This window comes from Delphinapterus leucas, chromosome 15, assembly GCF_059928025.1.
Source record: "Delphinapterus leucas isolate spDelLeu-1000000601 "Yukka" chromosome 15, BTC_Dleu_Yukka2, whole genome shotgun sequence".
Taxonomy (NCBI): Eukaryota; Metazoa; Chordata; class Mammalia; order Artiodactyla; family Monodontidae; genus Delphinapterus; species Delphinapterus leucas.
In genome coordinates, this window is record NC_143143.1 from 59411205 (window position 1) to 59430648 (window position 19444).

Sequence of the window (19444 nt, forward strand, 5' to 3'; positions counted from 1 at the left end):
GTTGTAGCTTCATGAGAAAGGGATTTGGGGGCCTGCTGTAGCTGTGTTCACAGAGAGCTGGAGGGGTGGTAGTGACAGATAGAGGATGCTGGGTTCAAGGCCACAGAGAATGCCAGTCCTTTCTGGCCCAGGCAGAGGCTCACCCCAGGTCACCAGTCCAGAGCCTCTGACCTCATGCTTCTCCATCATGGACATTTGTGCTCATACCACAGGAAGGGTTCTTGTCATGTGCCTGGTGCTAGAGAATAAGCAAAGCCTAAAACACAGGCTGTGTCCTTATGGGTACCACAGTGTGGTGGTGGGAGATGTGTAAACACTCAGTGTCACTCCAGAATGACCTGGGCTGATAAAGATGCAGGTGCAAATACTGGGACCAGCACAGAAGAAGGGCCTGAGCCTAAGAGGTGAGAAAGCGGTCTTGGGCAGAAGGATCAGCATCTGTAACGACTGGCAGAGCTGAATGAGTGGGTTTGCAGCACTTGCTTCAAGGTAGAAGCTTCTAGCACCTGGAGCATCATGCTTGTGCCTAGGATGCCATGCTGAGGAGCATGGAATTTTTCCTGTAGGCCTGGGCCTTAAAACAATATTTAAAAAATCAACAGAACTCTCTGTCTCTCTCTCCCCACCAAAGGGGGGTGCAGCACCATAGAAAACAAATCCAAAGTGGCACATTAGGCAGAAGTGCCCTTGACCAGACTGTGTGTTGGGCCATAGAGCCCCCTGGAGGCCCCAAAGTGTTAAGTCAGCACTCGGATCCACTTCATGTCAACTTCCCTGATGGGAATTAAAATATAGGAAGAATTTAAAAATTAAAGCATGCACTAAATATGGCTGTTCACATAGTTCTGTGAAGAAACAGAATGGCTAGGGCCATCCCAGAAGGCTTCCTGGTGGGCATGCCCCAGCTCTTAGCCTTCCTCCCTTTTGCCTCCTGACGTCTTTTCAACTGCTTCAGGAAAACTTGCACTACAGGTGTTATTTGACCTTAGGATCCATCCCATTCCCCGCATCGAGGCTGAGTTATTAAATTTTATATAATAACTCAATGGGAGCCACAATGGTGGACACTTTTGTCAGGAGAGTTGTACTCCCATCTTCAATCTCTGGGCTGGAGCACAGGCTGTGTGTCCCCTCAATATTCCAAGTTGTTCACACCCCTTCCAATCACAAACCATCTCAAAGACAACCAATCTCAATCTCAGTCCCTGCTGAGGAAGAGGAAAGGAACCATTTCCCTTGTGGAGCAAGATCTGCACAGGGCTGACCCTTTGTTCATCCTCCAGGTTTCAGAGAGGGTCCAGGACCTGCAGGTTTCTAACCTAAATCTGTAACAGCACCAGCAGTATCCCTGGAGGGCTGCCCCTTAGCTACCCACAGGCAGTGGCAGAAAGTCTGAAATGACAGCATCAGCCCCCACCCCCAATTTTGTAAGCTTCAGTCAGCAGGGAGGAAGGCTAAGAGCTGGAACATACCCACCAGGAAGCCTTCTGGGATGGCCCTAGCCATTTTGTTTCTTCGTGGAACTATGTGAACAGCTATATTTAGTGCATGATTTAATTTTATATATATAACTTGGCATGGGGAAGGTCAAATTTCTTTTCTGATTGCTGTGGGGTCAACAAGAAAGGAAGCCATCACCCCTGAAGTGGAGCAGGGTGGGTAGGGGTCAGGGGAATGGAGTGGGTAGGTTGGAGGGGGCCATTGTTCACCTTGTCCTGGGTGAAGTGGGGAGAAGACCTGGCAGAGGCTGATTCTCCAGGAGGCTTAAGCTCATCCACACAGGCCCTTTCCAAGGCCCTTCACAAACTCCTTGCAATGTGTTCCCATGCTTATATATAATTGTGTATTTGTAATGTTGTATTTTTCTTCTTAAAGGGCCACCCTCCAATTGTATAAGCTTAAGCCCCACCCCACCCCTCCCCCAAACCTAAATCTTCCCTTAGGATCTGGAGTTGGGTAGGAACAGTTAGGTAGGCTACATACTCAGTCCCATAATACTCTGTTTCTCCTTGGCCCTGCCTGACTCATCCGCCACCATTTCTTCACCCCAAAAAACATCTGCCACACCCTTCAGAACCCTTCTCCCTAATTAGCCAACTTCCTCATATTCTCAACATATCTTTTAAAGGTTTCTCTCATCTCTAGCCTTAACTGAAACCTGGATGACACCTGTTATGGACTGACTGTTTATGTCCCTTTGAAATTCATATGTTGGAGCCCTAACTTCCAATGTGACTGTATTTGGAGACAGGGCCTGTGAGGAGGTGATAAAGGTTAAATGAGGTCATAAGGATGGTGCCCTGATTTGATAGGGCTGTGCCATTAGAAGAGGAAGAGATACCAGAGCTCTCTCCACCATGTGAGGACACAGCAAGAAGGCAACCATCTGCAAGCCAGGAAGAGAGTCCTCATGTTACCACATCGAACTTGGGTTTGCTCTCCTGATGTGCAGCAAAGCAAATCTACTGACATTGGATTGTGGTGATGGAAAGTACAGCCTTTATTTGCAGGGCGCCAAGCAAGGAGAATGGGTAGTTAATGCTCAAAAGACCCAAACTCCTCAATGTTTTTTAGGGAAGTGTTTTTGAAGGCAACATTAGGGTTAAGGGTTGTGGGGTGCATGATCAGGTCATGGACAGTCTTCTTATTGGTTGGTGGTGAGGTAACAGGGTGGTGTTTTGGGAATCTTAATCATTAATCTTCTGGCTCCAAACAGTCTAAGGTCTTTGTGTTTGTGGTCAGCACTTTCTATCCAGTGGGGTCCTGATTTCTGTAAAACAACTCAAAGATATGTGTCAGATTGTATTTTTACCCCTTGAGGAGGAACTAGGGGTCCTGTGACTCTATTTTATGGCTGAACTATTGTTTAATCTATTATTACTTTTCTTGCTTGACTGATTTTCCTTTATTCTCTGTATTCCCTCACTTCTCTAATTAGTAACTGCTTGAGTCTGCTCTTTGGAATGCGGTCAAGGCCTAGGATACTAAAGCCTTTTTTTTTTTTACAAACAAGAAATGGGGGACCCAGAGGGGTCTGCCACTGGGAAGGTTCTGCAGGCTTCTGCTCGGTTTCACTCACCAGAACCTGAATTGGCTAGCACCTTGATCTTGGACTTCCCATCCTCCAGCACTGTAAGAAAATAAATCTCTTTGTTTAAGCCACCCAGTCTTTGGTATTTTCTTATGGCAGCCTGAGCAGACTAAAGCAACACCCTAGGACACCCTTTTTCCTAAGGCTCTTTCCAGCAGTTATTGTTTATTTTCTTTCACCCCATGGCATGTAAGTACTTGGAATTTGATTTTGCCCTACTTTCAAGCTAATAGGTTTACCTGTTACTGTTTCATGGATGCTGGCAGAAGACATGAAATTCCTGGATCAGAGACAGAGAACTTTATTACTCAAAGCAAAGCAAGTAGCAAAAGCATCATGCTTGCATCAGTTCCTCTTGCCCCCACTCCCAAGTCCCATAGGGGCAGTGTGAAGGAGCCCTGCGGGTGCTCTGCATACAAGTGGGTTTGTGTTGCATCTGAGCAACAGGAGAATGGGGGACCCACCTCTTTTATAGAAGGCAATAAACAAGCTCTTTGTCCTGGAGAGAGAAATTACTTTATTCCTTAAGGTTGCTGTCTGCACACACAACCCTGAGAAATAGTGCAGGCAGAGTGGTCAGGACCTTATATTCTTGGCATGCCATGTAAAAATGTGCAGTGATGCACAGGGCCTGTGGTGTCCAAATTCTTTCAACAATTGGCCCTACACATTCTTGGCTGAACTTGACAATTCACATGAATATGCCACTCCATTTGCCACACTGTTTAGTCTGATCAAATAGAGGCTGAGACCAAATCTGCTCAATCTGTCTCATACAGAATTTAATTAAGACTACTATCAATAGAACTTCAAGAAGGAAGATGAGGCTAACCTGAAGTGTTGGCTTCAACCATGCCACCCAGGGTCCCAGATTCAGTCATCTGTAAATCCCAAGGGGATCAGTAGGTCTTATTTCAGACAGCCAGGATGTAGTCTAAACCCAGGTTATTATCCACTAAAATTCTCACAAGTGAATTTTAGACTAATCTGCTGACCTTTGGTGTCATTGCCAATAATTATAGGAGGCATTAGATGGGCCCAAAAGTACTCCCCATCCCTGATGGAGAGACATTCCATGGCCCACATACAAACACACACCCCAATAGGTTACGTGTCATTCCAGTTTAAGATTTGTTGTTAAATCTGATTTGCATCACCATGTGGTTAAGCCACATGGGCAGTGTCACCAAATAGTTGCAAGCTTAGTTGCCATGTAGGAAGCAAGGCCACTCAGGTGACAGGAAAATTATGTGCATTTGTACCAGTTGGATTGAAACAAGGTTGTGCTGGACGGCTGGATGGTGTGTTTGTACTACCAGCACAGGGAAGGGGGGAGGTTCCATGTTCAAGAGCTGCCACTGATGGCAAAGGGCACAGCCAAATTGTTTCAGACCAGCCATGCCCACATGGGTTTCCTGTTTCCATAGCATGTGGACAGGATGACAAACCTAGAGGGAAGGGATCAGATTGCCAGCTGAAACTTGGCTCATGTGAATGAGGTGATGGTGTTGCTAGGCTGCACTGCTGGATCTAGGGGACAAAGAGAACACTAATCGTCCCCCCTCCCTGTACCTGCTGGCACCTAAGATGTCTTCTTGCCAGTCCTCCATAGCCATGGAAGCAGTGTATCCCATGCCAGTACCCATATCTTCACCTTTTCCCCAGTATTTCCCTACTCGTACCCTGACCTTTTAATTGGAGGGGCCAGGTGTGAGGGGAGCAAAATATACAGAGACCCCTTATATTGATATATCCCACCTTGGACTGTGTGGGCCACTGTAGGGGGACTTGGCAAGCAGTATATTCAACCAAGTGGTCATTACATTTATGATTCAGGATCACGTTAATCCACCAAGAGAATCTAGGTGGCTAAACCAGAATTAAGTTTGAACCCCCTAGGCCCCCTTTTGCTAATCTGACACCTGGAGGGTATACCACCTTGGTTAGCCTGGGATTGTTGTTAGGGAGAAAAAAGAAGCACCATGCCCAGGAATAGTCAGAATCCCAAATCTTCCTCCACCCTTTTTGTCCTGATCATTAACAAGGAAATGGCTGAGAGGAGATGATCCTTGTCTGGGGATGGCTGCATTCAGTGACCACACTGCCTCACTGAGGTGTGTGGACAAAAGGAGATGAGGGAAGTAGAAGTTTTTGAGTTTATTTTTGAGGAAGCCATTCCAGTGCTCAATAATACAGGGTGCCAGCAGGTGGTAGGGAGTATGGCACGGCCATTGGATACCTTGACTATTGGCCCCTGGTTGAGTAGCTTTTGCAACGAAGGGTGCATCATTGTCAGGCTGTAGATGATCTGAAAAGCCAAAAACTTGACATGGCTTAGTTACAAGGGCCACAATGGTGGTGGCCAGAGTCTCCTGATCAGACTAGAACAGCAACACTGTAACTTGAAAATGTGCCCCAGAGCAGTGAGGCACCAACGATAGTCCAAAGAAGGGGTCAAAGGTCTGGAGTAGTCAATCATCCAGGAGTAGGTGGGAGCAATGCCCTGTGCAATGTGGCCTCTTTACTATAAGACAAACAGCTCAACTTTTGGGAGGTGTCACAAGTCTGGTAGGTCGTGGTGGCTTCTGCATCAGAAACATACAGTTCTTTACTTTGTGCCCCATCCATGATGGTGGATGTGTTGCTGCGTCTGGTGCAAGGATGGATCCAGGCAGTGATGGTGGTTGTATGGGCAGTACAGGCTGGATCAGCAGCTTGATTTAAGTTGGTCTTATTAAAGAAGGGCCCTTACCACGGGCATCTCCATGGGAGACCAGGTTGTCTGATTGGCAGCTGAATTTGTTTCCACAGTTTGCAGCTCCAAAGAAGAATGCCTTTAATTTGCCAGTCTTGCAGACAAGACAGCTAGGCCGTTGGCAACAGCACAAAAGTCAGTAAAAATGTCCTAAGTTTCTTCAGGGGAGGTATTGGCCAGGACTATGAGCACTGCCTTGAGTTCTGCCCATTGAGCAGAATGACCATGCCTGCTTTTGATTCTGCATAGCTGATGCTGAGGTTGAACATGGACATTGCTGGTGTGCTTGAAAACCAGGCAGGCACTTAGGGGACCCTCTGTGAACTGAGGGTCCCATTGAGCTAGCAGTTATGCTTCAGGTGATGAAGTGAGGAATAAAGTTTTTCCCAAAGGGATTGCTGCCACCCTTTCATGTAAAACCCAGATGTAATGTTAGAGCTAGGTCAGGTGTGCTCTTGAATACAGTAAGTCCACTACATACGAACCCTCAAGTTGCAAACTTCCAAAGATGCGAACGTGTGTTCCCATGTCCAATCATGTAAGTTAGTTCACGCATCTGGCGTACATTGTCACATGCGTGCATCCTCTACACAAGTGGTTGTGCTTTGTGTACTTTACTGTACAGTATTGTATAGAGTACGGTAGTATAGTATTTTTATTTCAAGCCCAGGATGTACAGAAGCAAGAGTAAAAGCAGTGGTGATGTAGCTGGTACTGCTAAGAAGTGCCAAGTGATAAAGATGGAAACAAAAGTGAAAATAATTGAGAGAGTGGAGTGAGGCAAAAAGATGGTAGACGTCTCTTATTCTTATAACATGAATCATTCAACCATTGGCACGATTCTAAAGAACAAGGACAAGATCATGGGGCATGTGAAGTCTGCTGTGCCAATTATGTCAACAATAATATCGAGGAAGCGTGGAAAAGTGATGGAAGAGGTGGAGAAATTTCTCAGTGTGTGGATACAGGATCAGCATCAGTGTCAAGTCCCACTCAGCTTAATGCTGATTTAAGAGAAAGCTAAAAGCCTTTATGAAGACTTGAAGAAGAAACACAGTGAAGAATCAGAGGGTGCAACTTTTAATGTCAGCCATGGTTGGTTTCATTGCTTCAAGGCTAGAGCCAACCTTCAGAACGTAAAAGTAAGTGGCGAGGCAGCGAGTGCAGATACGGTAGCTGCCTGGGAATTTCCTGAAACACTTCCAGAAATTATTGATGAAGGCACATATTTACCCAAGTAGGTTTTTAATGTGGATGAGACAGGACTGTACTGGAAGGGGATGTCAGACCGAAGTTGCATCAGTAAGGAGGAAGAGTTGATGCCAGGTTATAAAGCAGCAAAGGATAGGCTAACTCTGTTGTTTGGTGGCAATGCTTCTGGTGATGTGAACCTGAAGCGTCTCTTAGTTTATCATTCAGAGAACCCAAGAGCCCTTAAAAACATAGCCAAGGGCTCTCTTCCTGTTGTATGGAAGAGTAACCCCAAAGCCTGTGTTACACAGGCCATTTTCCAGGACTGGTTTTTCCACCACTTTATCCCAGAGGTAGAGAAATATTGCTTGGAGAAGGACATCCATTCAACATTCTTTTGCTGCTCGACAGTGCTCCAGGCCACCCCCCATTCATGGACGACTTTCATCCCAATGTCAAAGTAGTGCATCTTCCACCAAATACCATGTCGCTTATCCAACCTATGGAACACTGAGTTATAGCGACTTTCAAGAAATATTATTTACGTCACACTTTTCGTCAGGCAGTAAAGGTGAGTGACGAATCGGGAACAACTTTGTGACAATTTTGGAAGGACTATAACATCTACAAGGCCATAAAAAACATTGAATTTGCTTGGCGTGAGGTTACGGCTGTCACCATGAACGGGGTTTGGAAGAGCCTTTGCCCACAGTTTGTTCATGATTTTCATGGATTTGAGAAGTTGGATGAAGAGTCCAAAGAAGTCTTCAGCAACTTAGTGACCCTCAGCGAGAAGCTGCAGCTTGTTCTGCAAGAGGATGACTTCATTGAACTCTTTGCTGCGCAACACGAGGGGCTTACTAATGAAGACCTGATGGAATTGGAGGCCCAGAGAAAGCATGAGGAGAGACAAGAGGAAGAAGAAGTAACTGAAGAACCGAAGAGATTCACGACGCGGGAAGTGGCAAGGGGGTTTTCTTTATTTGAGGAGACACTGTTAGTTTTTGAGGCACAGGACCCGAATGTAGAATGGTACACGAAGTTTGCAGGAGCCATTCAGAATGCAATCCAGTGCTACTGTGTCATCTATGACGAGAAAAAAAAAAAAAAAAAAAAGAGCTGCTACCCAGACATCACTGGATCGTTTTTTCAAGAGGGTAGATAGAATTGAATCCAGCAAGGAACCAGAACCTGAGCCATCAACGTCAGGCATGAGTGAAATTGCAGCTTGCCCTCCATCTCTTATTGCTAACGATCCTTCAACTCTACCATCTCCCACCTCCTCTCCCTCCTCCAGTCAGTAACTTTTCTTGCCTGTTCACTAGATGCCAGCCCCTGTGTGCCAGCTGTTGTACTCTACTACTGTACTTTTCAAGGTACTGCACTGTAAGATTAAAAATGTTTTCTTTACTTTTCGTGTTTGTTTTTTATGTATTATTTGTGTGAAAAGTATTATAAACCTATTGCAGTACAGTACTATATAGCCAATTGTGTTAGTTGGGTACTTAGGCTAACTTTGTTGGACTTATGAACACATTGGACTTATGAACGCGCTCTCAGAATGGAACTCATTCATATGTAGGGGACTTACTGTATAGCATTTCCATTTGACTAGCAAGGCCTTTTGTGTTCGTCCCTGGATAGCCACCAAATCCAAGTTTACCCATCCCCAAATGGGAAGGTCAGGTTGAAGAGTCACAGGACTTCTATGGGTCAGTAAATAAGAAATTAGCAGGTTCCTAAAGGAATGTACTTGGTGACTGTGTCCAAAAGGCGATGCTGTTGTGCGGGAAACTGACCTCCTCTGAGTAATCGTGACCACTGAGTCTATTTCTTCCCGTTTTCCTTTCTCTTCTTGGAAGCCTATAGGGTTTCTCCTGGACCATCTTGGAGGATTCAGGAATCACCTCTGTACATACAGCAATCCCTGAATGAGCAAATCCCCTCTGACACTTATGGGCATTCACAGTACAAACCTGTACAAACATCAATACCAATTATACTTCTAGCAGTGGCAGCTCCAACAACAGTACACTGAATTGACCCAAAGGACCCACCATAGGGCCAATTTAATTTCCTGTCCCCACTTTAAACTTTGCTCATAGCCCGTCAGCTGAAATTGGGTACTTTTTTTTCTTCCAGTTTTATTGAGATATAATTGACATTCAGCACTGTATAAGTTTAAGGTGTACAGCACAATGCTCACATACATTGTGAAATGATTATCACAGTAAGTTTAGTGAGTATCCATCATTTCATAGAGATGCAAAATTAAAGAAATAGAAAATATTTTTTCCTTGTGATAATTCTTAGAATTTATTCTCTTTCATATATAACATACAGCAGTGTTAATTATATTTATTGTGTTGTACATTAATCCCTAGTACTTATTTATCTCATGGCTGGAAGTTTGTACCTTTTGACTACCTTCATCCAATTCCCCTTTTATACCACCCCGTCCCATAACCACAAATCTGATCTCTATTTCTATGGATTTGTTTGTTTTTGAAGTATAAGTGACCTACAATACTATGTGAGTTCCTGTTACACAACATAGTGATTTGATATTTCTATAACATTTCAAAATGATCACCAATATAAAGTCTAGTTACAATATGTCACCTTACAGACATAAAAACCTTAGAGGTTTTTTTTTTTTTTCCTTTTGATTCTCTGGAAGTTTTAATTTGTTCTGTCAATGAAACTCACACGGCATAAGGACTTAGGCCCTCAGGCTAGGCAAGACATCATGGCCCTTGGAAGAAGCACCAAGGCTGCCTGCAGGAGACGGTAAGATGGACTCTTGGTGGGAAAGGAATGAGCTACACAGATGAACCAAGGGAAGGTTTTAGGGGTCAGGGCCCAAGTGAAAAGGGAGGTGAGGATGGACTGCCATAGCCTTAACCTAGTGCTTAAAAAGAAAAAATACCCTTCCCTTCAGTTATTAGGGAGAGGTATGAGTGGAGGGGTTTCTTATTGCTTGCCTCCCCATGGACCTATAGGATCTGAGAGCAGGGGAGAAGAATGCAAGCAGGCTGATAGGAGAACCAGAGTGAGAAGTCACACAGTTCCCTGGGTGGATGAGTCAAACCCTGGGCTTGGACTTCAGCCCCAAGGGCCAGAACAGCATCTCTTTCTTCTGAAGAGGTCAAGTCACCTGAGCTCACAGGACTAGGAATGTCAGATTTCCAGCCCCTCCCGATCCATGGTTGTTGGGATTCCCTTGTGTCTCAAAAGCCTTGGAGCAGTAAAGAAAAGTTTCTCTCCAGGAAGTTCTTTCCCAGTCAGTAAGCAGCCAACTTTTCTGGCAGAAATGTCCTTTCTGCCCAATCTGCCCCCAGGAGGGTGGGAATGTGGCTAGCCCTCAGGAAGTGTCCCAGAGGCTCATATGGCCCAGGATGGAGAATGTGCACCTTCTTCAGAGGCTCAGAACTCCCACTTGTCCACGTCCAGCTCTTCCAGGTTTGTTACCAGGCCAAAGATTCCACTGTGATCCTGAGACTGGCTGCCTTCAAAATTGGTAATGGGGGTGACAGGACAAAGCAACTCAGGCAAAGCCTCTGAGGCACGTCGCTTGATCAGCTTGAAGAAAGAATGGTTCAGGAGGGTGCAGGCACTTGGTCTTCCATCTGGGTTGTGCTGAAGGCACTGCTCCACAAAGTGGTGGAAGTGGGGTGAGAAGATGCGGTGATAGCGGTGGGACAGTGAGTTGCCATTGGAGGTCCTGGGGGTGCTGGTGGTCAGGCTATCACTCAGGCCAGAGCTGGCCACTGAGCGCGAGATGCTCATGGTAAGCTCCTGGGCAGGGATGGTGCTGGTGTCCAGCAGGCAGGGCACAATGCCATTCAGCTTCTCCAGTAACATCTGGGGGGCAGGCATATCCTTTAAAGGGGACATGGCTATTGGCCAGTTCACAGGCTGTGATTCCCACACTGTAGATGTCAAACTTGGTATCATAACCCTGAAGATTCTGCTGGAGGACCTCTGGGCTGAGCCAGGGCAGAACCTTGATACTGTACTTGGTAAAGTCGTGGACCACACGCTGCTGCTGCCCATGGCTGATCATGCTGAGGTTGCTGCTTAAACCGGACAGGTAGACCTTCCCATCTGTGGAGATCAGAACGTAGGTGCCTGGCTTTGACACTCCTGTGCATATATCCCATGTGGTGGATGTAGTCCAGGGCCTTGAGCACCCCCTGCAGGATGTAAGCAATTCCCAGCTCATTCATGCTGTCCATGAAGTGTGTACAGATGAGGTCCTTTGCAGAGACATATGCCATGAATGATGTGATAACCCACAGCTCATTGTCTGTAATAAAGGTGGCTTGATATGGCAGGATATTGGGATGGCTGAAGATCTTAGAGACATGGAGCTCCCCTTGCAAGTATGTCACCAGCTCATTGGAACAAGCTTCTAAGGTTAATCCTTCGTACAGTCACGTACTTTCCCATTGGTTTGTACCTTGCTAGATTCACTGTCATCAGGTCCTCGAATCCTTTGCCTGTAACGATGAGTAGCTCATAACACCCTCCCTTTGGCAGAAAGCTACTCATGATCTCCTGTTTAGTGAAGGATGCTATCGACTCTGAGCTTGCCTCGTTGGTCTCCAAATGGTTCCAAATCTCTTAAGCCCCCAACAATGAACTTTTCCGAGACCAAATGGCTAATTCACTCTATTTACTTACAAGAAAAGACATGAGTTCCTAACATGTAGACCTACTTTAATTTCAAAAATTTAAACCCAGCTCCACCTCCTTGGTTTAAGGCTGTACCAACACCAGGCCAATTGCTGGGAGGCCAGAGTTATTGACAATATTCCCCATACTGTACATTTCATACCACTGATTCATTTATTTTGCAACTGGAAGTTTGTACCTCTTAATCTCCCTCACCTATTTCTTTCCTGCCTCCACCTCTCTCCCTTCTGGCAACCAACTGTTTGTTCTCTGTATCTATAACTCTGTTTCTGGATTCCACATATAAGTGAATTCATACAGTCTTTCTCTGTCTGACAATTTCACTTACCATAATACCCTCTAGATCCATACATGTTGTTGCAAATGGCAAGATTTCATTCTTTTTTATAGCTGAGTAATATTCCATTTATTATATATACCACATCTTCTTTATCCACTCATCTAATTGGACACTTAGGTTGCTTCTATCTCTTGGCTATTGTAAATAATGCTGCAATGAACATAGGGGGACATATATCTTTTTGAACTAGTGTTTTTATTTCTTTGAGATAAATATCCAGGAATGGAATTGCTGGTTTATATGGTAGTTCTATTTTTAATTTTTTGAAAAAAAAAAAACTCTCCATACTGTTTCCATAGTGGCTGCACCACCACCAATGGCATACAAGTGTTCCCTTTTCTCTGCATCCTTGCCAACACTTGTTATTTATTGTCTTTTTGATAATAACCATTCTGATGAGTGTGAGGTGATATCTCATTGTGGTTTTTATTTTTTTCATAAATTTATTTATTTTATATTTTATTTTTGGCTGCATTGCGTATTCATTGCTGTGCTCGGGCTTTCTCTAGTTCCGGCGAGCGGGGGCTACTCTTTGTTGAGTGCACGGGCTTCTCACTGCAGTGGCTTCTCCTGTTGTGGAGCATGGGCTCTAGGCACGTGAGCTTCAGTAGTTGCAGCACGCAGGCTCAGTAGTTGTGGCTCACAGGCTCCAGAGCACAGGTTAAGTAGTTGTGGTGCATGAGCTTAGTTGCTCTGCGGCATGTTGGATCTTCCCGGTCCAGGGCTTGAACCTGCGTCCTCTGCATTGGCAGGCAGATTCTTAAACACTGCTCCGTCAGGGAAATCCCTACCATACTGTTTTGATGACTGTAGCTTTTCTTTCTCAAGATTATTTTGGCTATCTGGGGTCTTTTGTGTTTCCATACAAATTTTAGAATTATTTTTTCTAGTTCTATGAGAAATGTCATTGGTATTTTGTCAGGAATTGCATTGAATCTGTAGATTGCATTGGGTAATATGGTCATTTTAACAATATTAATTCTTCCAATCCATGGACATGGTGTATCTTTCCATCTGTCTGTGTAGTCTTCAATTTCTTTCATCAGTGATTTATAGTTTTCTGAGTACAGGTCTTTTACCTCCTTAGTTAGAAGTATTCCTAGGTATTTTATTCTTTTTGGTGTAATTGTAAATGGGCTTGTTTTATTAATTTCTCTCTTGCTGACAGTTTGTTTTTAGTGTATAGAAACGCAACAGATTTCTGAAATTGGGTGATATTTTTACCTTATGGGAAAACAGACCAAGGGGTTTAATGTGTGTGGATCAGGAGCTACTGCAACAGCTTCAGGAGATCATGGTATTCCAGAAGGGAGAGCAGGAAGTGCTGGGTGGCAGGAGAGGCTAGTTCATGGCAGGGGGCAGGCAGCTGGAAGACTTTCATTTTCTCTTGGCCTCTGGCTTCAGGGTTGGAGTGCCACTGCCTCCTCCCTCATGAACCTCCAGCATCAGTCCAGGGAGAACCTGAGCCCAGGACCATTTCTCCCCCAGTCCACACTGCATCCCTGGGTGCCTTCAGCCACCCCTGCCTGCATCCATCCACAGGACTGGGTAAGATGCTGACATGGACATTGGGTCCTACAGAGCTGTAAGGGTTTGAGATCCTCAGCTCCATGAAGTTCCCAGCATACTCTGCTATTTCATCAAAGCAGCTGAGGGTGGAGTGTGGATGGGAGAGAGGGATAGGGAGCACAGGGTCAAAGAGTGGGACTGTGCCAGTAAGCAAGGCTTTGTGTTTGTTCACTTTGGGTTTGAATGCCATTTGTGGGGCTCAATCAAATAAACTTGTAATGTTTTTGGCTTATCTAAAGCTCTATTCCAAACATCCTGGCTGATGCCATTTATTTCAGCTTTGGAGACCCTTTGATTCAGCAACCTCATCCACATTGACTTTTGGGTGGGGCTGTGCAGCTTGCTGCCCCATTGTCATAACATCCTTCCTCCTCCTGCATGGGGGAGAGTGAGCAGGAACCAAAGCACCATTCAGGTGGCTTGTTTCAATCCTGCCTCTCACTGCTTAGCCTCGTTGACAGGTAGGACAATGTGAGACGCTCACTCTAGCCACCCTTACCCTGCCACCCCCTGTTTGGGTGAGAGGAGTCACTAACATGTGCCAGGGAGCCTTTTCATGTCCCCTGATCTGGTCCACAGGGTCCTTTGTCCTTCCTATTCCAGAAAGCCATACCTCTGTCAGCACCCTATCCTCGTTGCCAAAACTGTCAGGGTCTGGCATTTGAATTTACCCTGCTGATAAGTGAATAATTAGCCTCTTACTGTTTCATAGATGCTGGCCAAGGTGAGACTCTAGTGACAGAGACAAAGGACTTTATTACACACGGCACATTAAGCAGCATAAGCATAATGTTTACATTGGCTCCCTTGCCCCCCCAAGTCCCACAGGGGCAGCATGGAGGGCCCCAGTAGATGCCATGCATACAATGGGTTTGTGTTGCATCTGAGGAACACTGAGCTTGGGGAACCCACCTGTTTTATAGCAGGAAATAAGCAAGCCTGCTTTTTGTCCTAGAGGGAGGTATTACTTCATCCCTCAAGGTTGCTCACTACAAACACAAGCCTGAGAAATGGCAAAGAGCAGTTACGACCCTGTATCCTTGGGATACCCAGGAAGACTGGGCAGGGACGCCAGGGCTCATGGCCGGTTGCCTCTCCTAGTAGTTCCTACTCCATGTCTGTTTCCAGGCCACGCTTGTCTCTTTTTTAAAAGCTCCGTTTCTCAGTCCTGATCAGCAGTTTCTGCTGCCCTTCTCTAGTCTGCCCAGACTGGATCATGGCAGCAGAAACAAAGAAAAGAGAAACTCAAGCTCTTTTTTTTTTCCCCACACTGTGGCACATGGGATCTTAGTTCCCCTACCAGGGATCATATCCACATCCCCTGCATTGGAAGCACGGAGTCTTAACCACTGGACCTCCAGGGAAGTCCCCCCAAGCTCTTTCAAGATCACAGATGCAAAAGACTTAAATAGATCTTAGCAGATCAAATACAGCAGTATACTTAAAGAATAATATATCATAACCAAGCTTTTCTAACATATAAGGATGGCTCAGCATTAAAGTTTATCAATATGTATTAACAGATGCAAGGATAAATTTCATTCATTCATTTAGCAGATACATATGGGCCCAGGGTTGACAAAAATGACAAAATTCCAGCCCTCAATGAACTTACATTCAAGTGAGAGATACAGACAGAAAACAAAGAAACAAATACATAATATGACATCTAGTAGTGACTGGTAAAACTGAGAAAATAAAGCTCCAGTGAAGTGATAGATATTAGCAGTTTCACATGGTTTCACCTAATATATATGTGGGAATTTAATATTTGACAAAAGTAGAAATTCTTATCTGGGGCAATTAGCTAAACTTTCAGAAAAAATAAACGTAGGTATTTATATTTCACCTTTTATAAAACTACATTTCAGATAAATTAATGACCTAAACCAGAGAAACTCACAAGACCATAATAGCATTAGAAAAAATATTGGAGAATATGCTTAGCACCTTAAGGTACAGGAGGCCTTCTGAAATGAAAGCTAGAGCATTGGAGAAAGACTGACACATTTCTTTCTGTATCATGTGGAAGGAGAGCAGAAGTGGTGTGTGTAACTGGCAGGAAGTATCATTAAAGGGCTGGGGGCCTCTGCTCTCCCTCTTCCCTGTCCTCCTTCTTGCTGGGTGGAATGCATAAATGGTGGCTGGAGCTGGAATAACTGTCTTGAATCAACTTGGGAATGAAGACCTTGCAAGGTGGACCAACAGGATAATGAAGTCTGAGCCTCTGATAGGATGGAGGCCAATCCAGCCCTGAACCAACTATCACTGAACTCTTATGTGAGCAAGAAATAAAGCCCTTTCTTGTTTGGGTTGTGGTTATGTTGTGCACTATCACTTTGCACCTGAATCTAATCCTAACTGATACACCTTCTTAGCCCTAGGTGAAAGATCATGATTGTTTGTGTAAGCCACTGGTTCTCAACTCTGGTTAACTTTTACAGTCATCCAGGGAGCTTTTAAAGAACACCAGTATCTCACCCCAGATCAATTACATCAACACCTCTGGTGGTAGGGTCCAGACATGGGTATTCTTAAAAAGCTCCCCTATGAGTCTAATACGCAGTCAGACTATGAAGAATTAGTTTAAGGACAAACTTCTTCCCCTCCTTCCCAGTCTCCCTTGTAGTAGGAGAGGTCATGGACCTAGTTCTGGCCTGTGCTACCTAAGTGGAAATCCGCTGAGATTTTATCTGGGATACTGTTTACATTTCTGATAAAAAGGAGCATATGTGGCTGTGACTGTTCTTTCTCCCCCTTTCTAGCTTTTTTTTTTTTGGTACGCGGGCCTCTCACTGTTGTGGCCTCTCCCGTTGTGGAGCACAGGCTCCGGACGCGCAGGCTCAGCGGCCATGGCTCACGGGCCCAGCCGCTCCGCGGCATGTGGGATCTTCCCGGACCGGGGCACGAACCCATGTCCCTTGCATTGGCAGGCGGACTCTCAACCACTGCACCACCAGGGAAGCCCCCCTTTCTAGCTTTGAATCCAGAAGTGTTGTCCAGAGCCACAGCAACCATATACGGTGAGTATGAGGCACCAAGGATGAGGATACTAGACAATACACTAAGGCTGGCAGAGTGAAAATTTCGAGAGCCTGGATCTCAGGGTGCATCACCACACAACTAAACCAATCCCAGTAACTCCTTACCTTCAGAAAAGAAGTGAAAAAACCCAACAACCCTTATTTGTTTAATGAGTTTTCTGTTTATTGCAGCAGATCACATTCATAACAGAAACATATACAGGTGTTTTGGATGCACTTTTGTAACATTTATCATGTGTACAAAAAAAATTGTACACGAATGTACACAGCAACATCGCTGGTCATAGCCCAGACTAGAAATCACCTAAGAATCCATTGACGTGAGAAAACCTCAATAAATTTAGTAAATTCACATTATATAATACTATGTAGCAAAATAAAACAATAAGTCTGCTCATTTTCTAAAACATGGTATCTTAGATCTCTAAGACATGGTGCTGAGGGAAAAACGTAAATTATAAGACAGTAAGTATATAGAGTATGAAACCATTTATTCTGAAGCACACACCCATACACTAAAAACAATACTATATATTATTCCGTGTGCGTAAGGGGGTGTGCTTGCATATGGAAAACGTTTCGGGGGAGACAGCTAGCTGCCTATAGGGACAGGGCAAAAGGATTGGGGCTGTGGCTGGGGTGGTAAGAAACTTTGGCCTTATTTATAATTTATAAATTTTTAAAAAAGGAATGTAATCATTTACCTACTGTCCAATTAAAAATACTCAAGCAAAATTTTATATTAAAATTAACAAGAGGGGCTTCCCTGGTGGCTCAGTGGTTGAGAATCTGCCTGCTAATGCAGGGGACACGGGTTCGAGCCCTGGTCTGGGAGGATCCCACATGCCACGGAGCAACTAGGCCCGTGAGCCACAACTACTGAGCCTGCGCGTCTGGAGCCTGTGCTCTGCAACAAGAGAGGCCGCGATAGTGAGAGGCCTGCGCACCGCGATGAAGAGCGGCCCCCGCTTGCCACAACTAGAGAAAGCCCTTGCACAGAAACAAAGACCCAACACAGCAAAAATAAATAAATAAACTCCTACCCCCAACATCTTCTTAAAAAAAAAAAAAGGTAATAGTCTAAAATTAACAAGAAAAAAGAAGTTCTACTTTTTGGGGACTCTTCCCACTGAAATCACCTTTCTCATTCTCTGCCATCTCTGACCTCTTGGTCTCTCCTGTTCATCAAGAGCAGGCCCCGGCTCCTGGATCCTAGCCTTTCTCCTGCCTCTGCCATGACACTATCCTAGGTGACTCCCACGGGGACACAGATGACCCAATGTAGGTCTGAGTCCTCTCTGCAGAGGTCTCCTTGAGCTCTCTTTGGGATCCACTCCCATAGTCCCATCTGGGACTCCTCTATCACTGGCATCTGCTCCATTTCCAAAACGGCTGGTGGAGACACCCTCCTTTCCTTCCATCTTACTTGCTCAGTGACTCCCACGAGCACTATTCTATTTTGGGATCTTTGATCCTTTTCTCACCTTTCTATCCATTAGATCACTGTCTTCACTTCCCTCCCGATCCCATTTTGCCAACACCCTCAACTCTCTTGTACCTCTCTCTGGCAAAATACATCTTTAGATGAACCCAAGTGTTGGCTTTCTCCATGAAATCACACATAATCATATCATGGTAAATTCATGGTCACCATTCCAACAGGTCCTTAGTATTGCTCATTAATCCCTCTCCATTTCTCTCAGCTCTAGAACTTGAACCAATCTTACTCACTACTCCTTACTGTACCTCATCTCCTCAAACATGCCTGCTCTCCTCACTGGGTCCCAGTGCACCATGGCCATTCTCACCTCCACAGAATAGTAGCTGCCTTCTCCAGTTCTTTTTTGCCAGCTGGTGCATCCAGTCCAACTGCTTCTGGTGTTGGTCATTAACTGCTCACAGCTACCCCTTTCTCTGGGAGGGTTGTCCATGGTCAATGGAGCCTCCAAGAGCCAGAGATGCCTGGAAGATTAGCCCATGCAGGGCTGAAGCAGAGTTACTAAGCCTTGCCTCAAATTGGGACAACCCTGAGACATCATTCCTGCTCCAGGGCTCCCCAGAACAAGCTGAGGTAGACTCCAGCTGAGGCTACATCTTGCTGAGCTCCGTCCCCTGCCCTCTTCTTAGGAAAGGATTCTAAATGCACAAACCAAAACAAATAGGATTACAAATAAAACTCATTACACTGATAATAATAATGCAAGCTTGTAATACAGTGCTATTTGTGCTGCTTTATTAGTGCATTAAATAACAAAATCTAGCATTAGGTCAAATAATGTCAAAGTAGAGGTCAGAGTAAAGGATATTTCAGGATATCTGCCACAACTGAAATGCGGTATGAATTATAATTTCTATTAGTGACAAAGTCAAGGGTACTAAAGGTAGCACTACAATTTCACTCTACATTCATAATGATAGGAAATACTAAATTTCAGTTAGAGTTTAGTGAGAATAAAGATGTGATTTTTTTTGATTTTCCCCTTCCAAGTTCATGGTACTGGTTTATATTCATGGACACCTGGAGCTCTGGTTAGGACCCCATTCTGGACAATTTATAGGCCTAGGAAACTGACATTCAATTCATCCAGCCTCATACTGAACACTCATATATGCTTCATAACAGTTAGAAGGGACAAGATGGTTTAACCTCCCTCACCTGCCCAAGAGTCTGGTTAAGGAACTTTTCAAGGGTCCTGACTGAACTTCCCTATTCTCAGGTAGTATCAGCGAGAGATGCCTTAATAGGGACTCGAAGT

At 44.9% G+C, this 19444-nt stretch overlaps 1 pseudogene; it reads right to left on the reverse strand.

Moving 5' to 3' along the window:
- Nucleotides 1-9731: 9731 nt before the first annotated feature.
- On the reverse strand, nt 9732-12158 carry LOC111184372 (STE20-related kinase adapter protein alpha pseudogene; annotated as a pseudogene).
- Between the last annotated feature and the right edge of the window lie 7286 nt (nt 12159-19444).